This window comes from Neopelma chrysocephalum, unplaced genomic scaffold (genome assembly GCF_003984885.1).
Source record: "Neopelma chrysocephalum unplaced genomic scaffold, ASM398488v2 Primary Assembly neopelma1_253, whole genome shotgun sequence".
In the NCBI taxonomy this organism is placed as follows: Eukaryota; Metazoa; Chordata; class Aves; order Passeriformes; family Pipridae; genus Neopelma; species Neopelma chrysocephalum.
The window spans coordinates 1,570,324-1,584,098 of NW_020897915.1; the positions used below are offsets into that span (position 1 = coordinate 1,570,324).

The window sequence follows — 13,775 nt, forward strand, 5'->3', positions numbered from 1 at the left end:
GGACCATCAGGCTGTCTGGAGATGGTTTTTGTGATCTGTGCTGCTCTGCAGCATAAAGAGGTTTGTTTTCATGGTGGCTGTGCTTGTTCTTTGCATTTCCCTATCCTGCTGTTCCCTGGCTCCGAGGGCCAGCTTGGTGCCTGCCAGCTCCCAGGGGAGCCCTCCTTCCTCCTGGGCTCCCTCTCCTCATCTCCCAGGAGTGGGGGCGGTGGGAGGGCTGGGTGCTGTGTGGGGAAATCCCTCCTCCACCAGTTTCGTGCCTCCAGGGCGCTGGAGGGGGGGGTGGCTGCAAAGGGCCTGCTCTGATTTTCGCAGTGTGGGTGGAAGAAAACCCACAGCAAGGTTGGGTGAAGGAGAGAGAAAAGACCCCATGTCATCTTCCCATCCCTAGAGGTGTTCAAGGCCAGGCTGGAAGGGGCTTGGAGCAGCCTGGTCTAGTGGAAGGTGTCCCTGCACATGGCAGGGGCTCGAAATGGGGTGATCTTTAAGACCCTTTCCATCCCAAGCCATTCTGTGATTCTGTGACTGTATGACCTTCAGGGTGAAGGGGGCAGCTGCTCAAGGTGCCAGCAGGTATCAACAACTGAATAAAATGAATAAAGCCAGAGCACATAGAAGCTGCTGGAAAGGCTCCTGCTTCCTTGACTAAATCAAATCCTTAGAGAAGCTCACTAATGAATGCACATCAAGTCAAAGAATCCTTCCACTCGAGCGCTACCGACTGGTTTATAACAGGCAGCAGGTGAAAACAAGGAGCTTCTCCTGTCTGCTGTGAGCAAAGAGTTATCAAGCTGAGCTGTTGGAGTGAAGCTGTGAAGGGGTCGAGCTGCTTGTGAGAGGATGAGGCCACCCCCAAAAGCAGGAGCAGCGGCCTATGGCAGTGGGAGCAGAGTGTTTTGCTCATGCTGAGCACAGACACAGAGATGGGTATTGTTCACCAGCACCCCATGAGCTGAAACATCCACAAGCCACATAAAGAGAAAAAGCTGGATGTGAGAAAAAGGGAAGCATCACAGCCCTCAGAGAAAGTCAGGATGTTTTTCCTAAGCATAGTGTTTGGTTTGGATGGGATAAATGAGCTTGAGCAGACCACAAAAACGAGGAAAGACTACTTGGCAAAGGTCTTGCACACCAGCGTTTGCCATGATGTGACCAATAAAGAGGGAGGAATAATGTGCTTGCAATATCTGCATTTGCTTTGTTTAACTGACAGAGACTCCACAGAAAAAATGTCCAGATCCCTGGCTTTCCACAGGCAGTACATGCAATAGGTTCTTCCTTTTTTTTTTCCAAAAAGACAGGGTGAAAGCGAGGTAAAGTAGATAGAAAAGATGAATAAAAATAGAAATCACTTCTTGATTTCAACTGTCATTTATGATTTGGCCGCTGAGAAAAACAGATACTCCTCCCATCTTATCAGCAGCCCTGAAACCTGCCACATTTTTGCTGGCTTTGGCCTCTTTCCTTGGGTATTGCTTTTCCAGCATCCAAAACAGTTACAAAAGTTACAACAGTTGGAAAATGTGGATTCTTGGCTGGCTTTGCTAAGCCTTGAGAAAGGAGAGAACGGAAGCATATGGAATTGATGGAGAATAAAAAAAAACAAGACTAGTAGCAATCATAGAATTCTAGAATGATTTGGGTTGGAAGGGATCTTAAAGACCATTTCATTCCACCCCCCTGCCATGGGCAAGGACACCTTCCACTATCCCAGGTTGCTCCAAGCCCTGTCCAACCTGGCCTTGGACAATTCCAGGGATCCAGGGGCATCCACAGCTTCTCTGGGAAACCCCTGCCAGGGCCTCCCCACCCTCACAGCCAACAATTCCTTCCCAATATCCCATCTAACCCTGCCCTCTGGCAGTGGGAAGCCATTCCTCCTTGTCCTGTCCCTCCAGGCCCTTGTCCCAAGTCCCTCTCCAGCTCTCTTGGAGCCCCTTTAGGCACTGGAAAGGGCTCTGAGGTCTTCCAGGAGCCTTCTCTTCTCCAGGCTCAACAATCCCAATTCTCACAGCCTTTCCTCATAGCAGAGGTGCTCCAGCCCTCTGATCACCTTTGGTGCCTCCTCTGGACTCGCTCCAACAGCTCCGTGTCCCTCCTGTGCTGGGGTCTCCAGAGCTGGGGGCAGCTCTGCAGGTGAGGCCTCAGCAGAGCAAAGGGGCCCTCTTGGAGCACGAGGGGAAGTTGTGCCTCTCATTTTGAGCCGTGTTGAGGTCATAGGAGAGGCAGCAGAAAGGACAGACACTTGTGCTTGGTGACTCTTACTGGGATCTCCCTCAGATACGAGGCAGTGAAAGGTCCAATACTGGCACCTTGACACTCGTTATGGGCCCAGGACTTCACGGATGTGGAAACCACGATGACAAAGCCTGTCCACTGCCATCCTGCCTCCCACCAGAAATGTCCTCTCTATTTTCTTAAGGACCTGAACAGGAAATTATGGACAAATAGACCCTCTGCTTGGAGTTTTCTCTGCCCAGAGAGTCTAACTGCAGCATATCCACTTTGCCTGACTGTGCTTTACCTCCCCAGCACACAACCTGCAATCCTGGCCGCCCACTCAGGCCAGGAGGGGTTAGAATACAGCACATGGTTCTGATTTTTCTCTCCCTCCTCCGTCTCCCATCGGGAACTGCTGACTTAAAATGACTGTAAAAAGAAGACAGGGCATGGGACATCACTGCCTGAATACAGATGTTCACATCGTTAAACCTGTCATTACTCTGCTGCTCAGTGAGCCGACGGCAGTGCTGACACCAGCTCTGGATGTGTGAGACTGTTACCAGAACCTCCCTCATGAAATACAAATCCTGTGCAATAACCAGGTGATAAAGTCCCACAGCACAAACAAACCCTCAGATCAGGGCGTGGAATCAGATGCAGTGAGAGTGACACCAAAAGTCTGCCTCTCCCTCACCCACCCAAAATGCCATATCTGTTCTGAGCCAATCTGGGAGGGCAGCTGCCTGTTTTCCAGTGCAAGCACCTGTTTGGGGATCAGAGAAAGGATCATTAAAGACAACACTGGCTTGCAGATCCACCCATTCCAGCCTGCTGCACATGTACATGACTGTAAGCTTCTAACTCACCAGAGTTCACCTGGGGTGAGAGGGCTACCGTGACCTGGGGCTTAAATAACCACCCAGCCTTTCCCTGGAAGCCTTTGGAATGCTCTGGAAAGGGGCATGATTCAACCTTCTGAAAATACTCTGACAGGTTTTGGTTGCTGCATTTATGTCAGCCCAGGCACAGATCCACAGGTCAGAAGCAGGAGGAATCCAGTCCCCTGAGCAGCCACATTGTCCCCAACAATGGCACCCAGGCAGGAGGTGATGGAAATATTTATATGTCACCTTGCATTATATAAATGGAAAGTTTTGGGACTGCACATTGATGTAAGCAAATGCAAATTGATGAGAGGCAAAAGGTTTGTTTCATGGTTAGATGGTTGTCTACCTCTGCAAAGAGAGAGGGAGGAAATTTCTTCAAGTGGCCTTTTTAATAATCCAAGTCCTTGGAAGTTTTCTACCACAGTCAGGTTTCCTACCAGAGTCAGATTTTCTACCACAGGGAGATTTTCCACACCAGATGCTTGTTCGTTTTTTTTTCTTTTCGATCCCCCTGTAGCATATGAACACAGATGGTCTTGTTTCAGCCCATAAGATCTTGGAAAATGTGAAAGCTAAATAATTTAACTGGAAAGAGCTCTGTCTCCGAGGCCCCTCTCCTGACTTTCCTTGCCAGGCTCTTTACTACTTGCTAAAATAGAACTTCCACTATAAATAGGAAGGAGATCTCCTGCCTGCCCCACTGGCCTGGCTGTAGGAACAGTTGGCTTTCAGTCCCCCTCGAAACTACAGTTCAATCCATCTTCCTGCAGTGACACCAAACAGGAGACCTTCTAACGGTGCGTCGGAGGAGAAGTGAATAAATCTGGTGCTGGAGGCAGAACAAAATATCTGGAATATTCAGCAAGCAGCAAACCCAGAGTGTCCCAAGACCCACAGGAACTGGGGTCTGTTGATGAAAGCACTTCCACACAATGAACAAAATGTGGTATATTTATAGCTGGAATGTGGTCCTGGCTGTCACCTGACTGTCCCACAGCCCCAGACAGATGACAGCACGGTGACTTTGGCTGCCATGGCTGCCTTCCACAATCCTCTGCACAGGGACATACCGCAGCCACAGGCAGCGAAGATCCCATTTTACCTACTAAAACACAAGTCACGAGGACATTCCCTCAGGAGTCAGATGATCCGAGGTCACTCACCTACTATCAGGTGACATCCTACAAAGACGTAACGTCTGCCCCTCCGCAGACACGTGCAGGCTTAAAGGTCTTCTCAGTCAGACACTATTTCAGTCGGGTATTTAAGAAATTATCTGACTTTATGTGAATATTTCCGCTGCTGCTCTCATGCTGGGAGTTAAGTATGTCCCTCAGTACGTCCATCAAGGATGTGATGACGAGCACTGCTACTATGCTTTCCCAGAACAGCGTGTACAACAAGGACTAGGGAATATATTTTATATCTCTTATGATTCATCGTGTGGAACAGTCACCTCAGGTTTGAGCCAGAAATACATCCAGTGGATTGGGATCAATTGACAATAATAAACGTTTGGGGGGGGAAAGGCTGAACCCCAAAGAGCTGGGGAATTTTTAACCCTGCTGAAATCAATGGCAATACTCACAGTGGTGTCAGTAAGGCCAGGATTTCACACATGATCACACTGACAGTGACCTCAAAGTCACTTTTCGTGCCAAGTGTTCCCAAGGTCCTGCAATTCCAGCACCGTTTTGGGTGTTATTATGAGACAAAACATTTGAGTGTAACCCTCCAGGCCTCGTGACTCTGGCCCTGAGGGCATTAAAGTTTCTTTTTTCCTCATCTGACCCTGCTCTCTAGATCCTCAGCAGTGAACTCTAGCACAGACCCACACCCCTACAAAACCCTCCTCTCCCTGGCCCTGTGTCCTGCAACCATCTCCCAAGTGAATTTTCCTTTGTTCCTTTTTAACCTCTACCTGCAGAAGTTTTCCACAACTTATATCCACCTCTTGTTCTTGTTTTTTTCAGTCACTCACCAGATGGGGAGTTCTGTGCAGGATAAAGGGTTTTTTATTTTCCTTTGTGGTGAAAAATGCTCTGTGCTTCACGTCTTTTCAGATGCCCAACAGCAAGGTGGGTGGGAGAGACAGTGACCTCTTACTCTTTGCTTCAGCATTTACAAAAAGGAACCAGCTTCCCATTTTTCCAAAGTTCTGTGATGGTCTCCTCCAGAGGGACTTTCTGCTTTGCCTCTTGGCTCAGTGGTTGGCACAGTAAGAATAGAGAGTCCTTGTTTCCAGCTTTGATCCTGTCAATTCCACAGTCAACACTGACCAGAATGTTACACAACACTCCTCTTTTTGTCCTTAAAAAAATATCTGTGTCAACTTCATTTACTGTTCTTGGATCTACAAAACTAATTTGCCCCTTGCGTGCCCACACTCTCAGTATCTCCTCTAGAAGAAAAACAACAATAACAACAGCAGCAGCAACAACAAACATGGGAAGAAATAAGCTTACTCTCAGATTATATTTTTATGGCTTTGGCTAAATGAAGGACTTGGAGAACGCGGAGCTTCAAGAAATTTTTCAAATAATTTCTGCATCCTGTTACAACTGGTTGAAAACACCAGAAGTACCTTTTCTACACTATTTTCATCCATCTATTCTCTATCCCTAGCAAGGAAAATAAGTCAATGATAGCAACACTGGGAACTGCCCCAATCTCAGAGCCAAGAGACACATGACAAAACTCACTTGGAAGAGTAATTTGTAAGGAAGGGACATATTTTAGAAATTATATGTCATCATTTAAGGGACAGTGTGTACACAAAGCAGCTGTTGGCATCTTGGAGATGGGCTACATCAATGTTCTGTGAGGAGAAGTACCTGGGTTTCAAGGACTTTCAGTATCTGAAGGAGGGCATCAGAGGATGGACCAGGCTCTGCTCAGGGTGCCCAGCAATAGGACGAGAGGAACAGGCACAAACTGGTGCCCAGAAGTTCCACCTGAACCTGAGGAAGAACTTTTTTCCTGTGCAGTGACTGAGCACTGAACAGATTATCCAGAGAGGATATGGAGTCTCCCTCACAGGAGATGTTCCAGAACTGTCTGGACACAATCCTGTGCCATGTGCTCTGGGATGGCCCTGCTGGAGCGGGGAGGTGGGACCAGATGACCCACTGTGGTCCCTTCCAACCTGAACCATTCTGTGATTCTGTCACTCTCGCTGGTGCAGGACACACACCTCAAATGGCAAACACATTTATGGGAGAGGTATTTTAACCACCTCTCTGAGCCTACCTTGCAGCTAACTTTTCTTTAGCACTCCCCAGAAGAATGCTGAAGGGGTCTTGGCTAAAAGATTGAGCGCAGTCCCTCCATTTGATGCTGTTACATCTTTCACATCTTTGCCCCCTTGATTCCAGGGGGACGTGTGCAGAGTTGGGATTTTTGGGAGCAATAGTTAATCTCCCATATCTCCCTGACAATATAATTTTCTAGACTCACCATCAGAAACCCTTCCCTTATCCCATCAACTTTGTCATATTCAACAGGTTACCCCACTTTCATTCACTCCTGCAAGGACAAAATCCATACCCATGGAGATGCAGAGGGAGACGAGAGGAGCCTGGGGGAGATGTGGGGGCTGAGCCCACACCAGCAGAATGGCTCCAGTCCAGTCTTTCTTTTTGCCAGCACCACCAGCAACCTGCCTGTGCCTGGCTTTCTGTGAGTCTCACCCACACAAAGGTGAACACTTCACACCAGGACTTTGCCAGATCAAAGCCTGAAAGGGTAAATATTTCTGTCAGGGATCATTACTTTGCTTTCTTCCTTTGTTTGCCCTGGAACAATGTGGGGGGGGAAAAAAGAAGGCAGAAGAAGTCTGTACAGTTTAACAATGCTGCATTGAGAGAGACAATATCTGACATCACAGAAATGACCCTCTCCTTGCTCCCCAATTCTTGTCTTTTAGAGAGAGGGGGACATTCTTCTGCTTCTTGCAGCGGGGGTGAAGGAATGTGGATCTGTGGCTTTGGAATAACATTTTAGATCTAGTGAAAGGCACTTTGACCTTGGCATAAGAACTGTGCCAATAGCGCTGGTGTTCAAGGAAAAGAAAAACATCAAAAAACAGACAAGCCTCCCATGTCTGACAATAGGGAAAACACTCACAAGTGGGATTTTTAAGCCAGTTGAACAATATCTCTTCTAAAAAAGCCACAGAGTTAATGTTCCCTGTGCAGAAAATACTTTAGAGCTCTGCTTAATTTGGTGAACAATATTTTAGCAGAGTCCAATTACTAATACTCTCGGTGTTTCCAAATATATTTGGGTACCTGTAAAACTGAAAAAAAAACCAAAAAACCAAAGCAGAAGTGTTTCATAAATATTTTCTGCCTGTATTTGGGACAAAGTTAAGTGTCATTTCCAGAGTGCCATTTCCATGTTATATAATGATGATGAAACACTTCCTATCCAAGCAACTTAAAAAAGAACATCAAAAGCACAAGTAACATTTTAAAAACAGCAGGTCTAGAGGATGGTGTGTCATCATTTTAAGAGCTGGTTCTTCAGACGACTGTTCTCACACAAGGTGGGAATGTGAGAGTTTATAAACAGCCCAGGAGACCATTTCTAAGGAGAAAAACAGCTTTGTGTCAATATTTGAAGAGCGTGACTAAGGGAAGTCCAGGCGATTTCAGTCTGGCGAGTCCAACATCGCTCCTGACCTGGATATAAGGAAGTGGTTTGCACCAGCTAATAAGGAGATGGAGAGTGGGGATGTAATGGAACAGCAAACAGCAGTTTTCATGGGAAATGGTTCCTGTCAAAGAACAAACTTCATCTTGTTCTTTAATAAAATCACAAGTACAGCTGATAGCAGGAACGGTGTTGACTCAGTGCTGTACAGTACAAAAAAAATACATACAAAATCAATAGGAGTGCATAACAAATGGTTTAAAAATAGCTATTGGAAAGATCTTAAAATGGCTTTGTAATAAAGGATTCATCAATGAATAAAGGCTGTTTCTAATGGACTCTTGCAAGCACTTGCTCTTGTGCTACTCACTGTGCTGCAAGAAAATACAAGATGATCACATCATTTGTAAACTGTGAGAGTTTCAAAACTGTTAAGTAGTTTCATTACTTAAAATTGCACTGATAGAGTAGCTTGTCTTGTAAACAAAGACTGATGGGATGAGAGTAATCACGAGAACTTGGTAACATGAGTTTAGAATCACAGAATCATTACATATTATTATATCTACTTTCATGGTACCTTTTCCTCTTGGACAGAGGGAGGTCCTTGGGAGCTTGTCATGGTGCCTCTTAACTCTTTCCCAGGAAGTTCCCAAATGTATTAACTCTGCAGAAATGAAATATGAAGAGATATATATATCCATATGTGTGTGTGTATGTATATATATATATACATATATATATTTATTAAAAAATATATATATGGAAGTCTTCTGTGAAGGTCTCATGACAGAAGGATCACAGTATCCACCACTCTTAGGCATAGAATAGAATATCCTGAGTTGGAAGGGACCCACAAGGATCTGTATGGAAATTCACAGTGTTACATAAATAACATTTCAAAATAAAGGTAACTTAGCTTTAGAACTTCCATATTTATTCCACTGTAAGGAAACATTCCTCCTCTGATGGTAAATGAAGTTTATATTTTTGGTCTTATTTTTAATTTCTTGTAACTCTGTGGTGATGGAACTTGGGTCCTGTGTCATGCCAGAAACTTTCAGGCTGTTCCACATCTGTGAGCTCAGAGCTGCTAACAGAAAAAAAGTGGGAAATATTCCATTTTTGACCTCAAATGAGAGAGGTCTGGGCTCACAAATTCCTTCACAGAAGGTTAACTAAATGGTCTTTAAGGTCCCTTCCAGCCCAAACCATTCTATGATTCCATAATCTGAAAGAATATAAAAAATAAGTAAAGAAAATTTGAAGTGCCCCTTCTTCATTTGGACAATCTTCCCTGGATGTCAGACAAGAAGCAAAAGAAGGGAGAATTTGAACAGGATGACAAAAGGGTGAAACACTTGTTGAAGGAGAAAAGATGGTGAAATCCCACTGGCTTTGATGGAAATGGGGATAAAAAGTGATAATCCTACAATCTGTGTCTACAAAGCAATCTACAAGATAGCTAACACTCTCTTTTTCTTCCCCACTGTGGAGAAAAATCTAGGACAAGGCTTCAGAGTGAAATTACCCTGTGCAGTTCATTAGAAATGCAAAAGATAAGTCAAACAAACAGATCCTATCCCTTTTGGTAGAGCAATGGGACCAAACACCCCAGCACAGCGTCCTCCCCTGGCTTCTTTCTTGTTCCTTGTTTATCTCCTCTCTTTTTCCTCTCTTTCTCCATTTGAAAAGACAGAACAAACACGCAGAAAGCTCCTGTGGTTGAATTAACAATGTTCTTGGAGCTTTAAGGATTGAAGAGTGCTGCTGATGCATCCAAGGATCCATGTGCAGCCTTTCAGCAGGATTTTAATGACTCAGGGAAACACCACTCCAGCAGCAGCGAACACTTCTAAAAGCTTCACCTTCCCTTCCAGCCTGAACTCAATCTGGCCTCTCTCTGGGTTTTAACACACTCCATTAACAGGATTCCCCGGCTGAAAGCAGACATAGGAGGTAGGCCACAAGCCTATTTTTGGACATCCAACCCCATGCAATGCACAGAAGTCCCCTTGTCAGTGGAGACTGTAGGATGGAGACAGGCAGAATGTGTAGGAGCAGGGGGAATCAGGGAACACACGCTCTGTACTCTGGGTTTTTTCCTCCCACAGCAGACACTGGCGCTGTGAGGGGAGGTTTGCTGTAAATCCAGAAGGAGAATGACACACACACAGACATTTAGGGGTGGTGGCACACGAATGTATACGATACACACACACACACAACTCTTTTAGGTGGGGTGAAAAACCCCATCACCCCCCACAGGCCTGCACAGGCAGTTGGGTGATTTGAGTAATTCACAGGCAGAGGTGACATCCAGTCATCCCCCTTCCCCTGCCCTTGCCTTAGGAAAAAGTGTGTGTGTGTGTGTGTGTGAGTGTGAAGGTGGGGCTAGAGATACAATTATCACACAGCCACAACCCCCTGTCAGGCTGTTGGTCGCAACAACCCCCTGGAGTGCTACAGCCTTCGGGCAGAGTGACTGGAAAGCTGCCCAGTGGGAAAGGACCTGGGGTTGCTGGTTGACAGCAGCTGAATATGAGCCCAGGTGTGCCCAGGTGGGCAAGAAGGCCAATGGCATCCTGGCTTGGATCAGCAATAGTGTGGCCAGCAGGACCAGGGTAGTGATTGTCCCCCTGTACTCGGAGGCCACATCTCAAATCCTAGTTTTTTTGGGCCTCTCACGACAGGGAAGCCATTTTGGTGCTGGAGCATGTCCAGGGAAAGGAACTGAGATGGGGAAGGGTCTGGAGCACAAATCTGATGAAGAGCAGCTGAGGGAGCTGGGGGGGCTCAGCCTGGAGAAAAGGAGGCTCCGGGGGACCTTCTGGCTCTTTGCAACAGGAGGGTGGAGCCAGGTGGGGGTTGGGATCTTATCCCAGGCAACTAGCGACAGGACAAGAGGAAACAGCCTCAAGCCGCGCCAGGGAAGGTTTAGGTTGTACATCAGGAAGAATTTTTTTCATGGAAAGGGTTGTTAAGCACTGACAGGGGCTGCCCCAGGAGGTGGTGGGGTCCCCATCCCTGGAGGTGCTCAAGGAACGACGTGGCACTCAGCGCTCTGGTCTGGTTGACAAGGTGGGGATCGGTCACACGTTGGGCTCGATGACCTTGGAGGTCTTTTCCAAACTAAATGATTCTGTGATTCTGTAGGGTGTACGTGGCTGGTGGTCACAGACCCACTGGCTGTGATGTGTGTGTGAGTAATGCAGCAGGGACATTGTACACAGCGGTGTAACGGAGGTGCAGGTATCAGCTCCCTCGCCCGTCCAGGTGTCACTGAGATCGGAGTATCACTCTTCCCTCTCACCGCCTCCTTCCTCCTGGGCATGTTGCAAAAAGGGGAGGGTGTCTCACAAACAGGTGACCCCACCCCAGTAAGCCAGGGTGTGTTTTTTCTGCGAGTCTCTTTCCCACACCACGAGAAAGGACGCTGGGGGGAAACTGGCACCGTGGAGGTGATCAATCACTGCCCCTCACTCGGCTGTAAGGTGTTTGTTGGGCCTGGGAGTTGTCCCACACAGGGACACCTGGGCACCCTCCCTCAATCTTTTTCCTTCTACGGGGTGCCAGGTCTTTTATCACACAGATGTGCATTTCAACACCCCCTCCTGTTGATTACGAGGTGTGTATTGGAGATGGAAATTACTTTATCTCTCTCTCTCACACAAACAAATACAGGTGAACCCCAACTCTTCTGATTTATGGGACATAGCTAGTACTTGGAGGAGTGGCATTTCTCTCATACAAGGGTAACTTCAGGTTGTTGACACCCTTTTAGTGTGCAGAGTGTGTATTTGGGGTATGCCAGTCGCATTCATCCCCCTAAACAACTTAGAAATGCTTGGCTGAACGGAAAAGGGGCGTCACACCAATGAGCAGAGGTCAAACCTCACCACCTCTCCCCACCAACCTGTCCAGGTGTTGAGCTGGGGGAGGACATTTCACCCACAGTGTCACCTTGTGCGTGACTGTCTCTCCCTACGATATATGATGTTTCTTTGTTTGAGGGGTAGGGGTGCACATAGGAGGGATCCATGTTGAACTCTGGCAGTCACAGGGTGTGATATCCCCACAGAGCAGCAGGATGAGTGCTGGGGGTGTCTCACACACAGACAACAATCTCCCACAGGGCTGCACGATGTGTGCTCTCTCACACACAACGGTGCAAGATGTGGAGCATCTGTCACCCACATGGGGACACAGCTCACGTCTTGGGGCTGTTGGCCACACTCACAGAGGGTTGCTTCAGGAGCCATAAACACACCACACTGTGGTTTGTGTTTTAGGGGTGCCCGTCACACTCACACTGGGCTGCAGGGTGTGTTTCAAGGGGCCCTGTCCATCTGTGAGGCCACAGGTTGTGCTTTAGGGTGTCTCACACACTCTGGGCCTCAGGCTGTGCTTCAGGGTGCCAGGGTGTGTCACCCACACAGAGAGCTACAGGCTGTGCTGGTGGCCATCATCATGTCCATGAGGCAGCGGGGTGGGATTTAGGGGTCTCGCCCACACAGGCTGTAGTTCAAGGTGCCTGTCATTCATGGAGCCACAGGCTGTTTTCGGGGTATGTCTGTCTCACACACACCCCTACACAACCGAGAAATGCCTGGCTGAAGGAAAAGGGGTGTCACACCAACGAGCAGAGGTCAAACCTGACCACCTCTCCCTGCCAAGCTGTCGGGGTGTTGAGCTGGGGTCTCACGCAAGACATGGCTGCAGGCTATGTCTGAGGGTGCATCACACACATACGGGGTCACAGGCTGTGCCTGAGGGTGTCACACACACACATGGACATTTACAGGCAGTGACTGATAGTGTCAGACATACATGGGGCTGCAGGCTGTGTCTGAGGGTGTCATACACACAGACAGGGCCACAGGTTGTCTGTGTTTGTCACATACGCGCAGACAGAGTTTACAATCTGTGTCTGAGAGTCACACACGCGGACATGGTTTCACACTGTGTCTCTGGTTGTCACGCACGCATACAGGGTCACGGGCTGTGTCAGGGTCTCACACACAAAAAGTGTTACAGCCTGTGTCTGGGTGTGTTACACACATGTACAGGGTCACATGCTGTGTCTGAGGATGTCACACACACGCAGTGTTACAGCAATATAAGAAAGATATTAAGGTCTTAAGAGAGTGTCCAAAGGAGGGCAACGAAGACAACAAAGAGCCTTGAGGGGAAGCCATGAGAGGAACCAACAGCTGAGGGTACTTGGTCTGTTCAGCCTGGAGGAGACTGAGGAGACACCTCATTGAAGTTACAACTTCCTTGCGAGGGTAAGAAGAGGGGCAGGTTGTGATCTCTTCTCTGTGGGGACCAGGGACAGGATTCCAGGGGACGGCCTGAAGTTGTCAGGGGAGGTTTAGGTTGGATCTTAGAAACTAAGGTTCTTCCCCCAGAGCATGGTTGGGCATCGAACAGGCTCCTCAGGGCAGCGGTCACAGCCCCAAGGCTGCCAGAGCTCAAGGAGTGTTTGGAGGATACTCTGGTGCACATGGTGTGACTGCTGGGGATTGTCCTGCGCAGGGCCAGGAGCTGGGCTCTATGATCCTTGTGGGTCCCTTTCAACTCCGCATATTCTGTGATTCCGTCTGTGTCACACACACATGCTGACAGCGTCTGTGCCTGACCACGTCTCTCACACAAACACACACAGAGAGCTTCCACCCGCTCCATCCGAGCGCGTCTCGCACACTCGGTGTCACTGGCTGTGTCTGAGCGCCACACACATACAGGGCTACACACGCTCCGTGTCACACGCAGACACGGGGTCACAAGGCCGTGTCAGGGCGTCTCTCTCTCACACACACACGGCCTTACGCCGTCCCTCAGTCCCGCTCCCCCAGGCCTCCCCCTTCCCTCCCTCGGCCGCCGCTCCCCCCGCCCCGCCCGCGTCGCGCCGCGCGTGACGATGCGGCGCCGCCCCCGCCCGCTCGGAGCCGGCGGCGGCTGCGGCACCGCGGGCCGGGGCTCGGGGGTGGGGGGGAGCGGGGCGGGGAG

General features: G+C 48.5%; 1 long non-coding RNA gene across 3 annotated transcripts; it reads right to left on the reverse strand.

Moving 5' to 3' along the window:
• Positions 1-5,375: 5,375 nt before the first annotated feature.
• LOC113977663 lies at positions 5,376-13,629 on the reverse strand. 3 transcript variants are annotated; one of them, XR_003537384.1, is made up of 4 exons: positions 13,519-13,619; positions 8,344-8,430; positions 7,578-7,697; positions 5,376-5,731 (listed from the first exon to the last, which is right to left on the reverse strand). It is a non-coding gene; the product is annotated as an uncharacterized LOC113977663 (long non-coding RNA). The 3 variants fall into 3 exon arrangements; XR_003537382.1 differs by lacking the exon at positions 5,376-5,731 and having other exon boundaries at positions 7,435-7,697; XR_003537383.1 differs by lacking the exon at positions 5,376-5,731 and having other exon boundaries at positions 7,436-7,697; positions 13,596-13,629.
• Between the last annotated feature and the right edge of the window lie 146 nt (positions 13,630-13,775).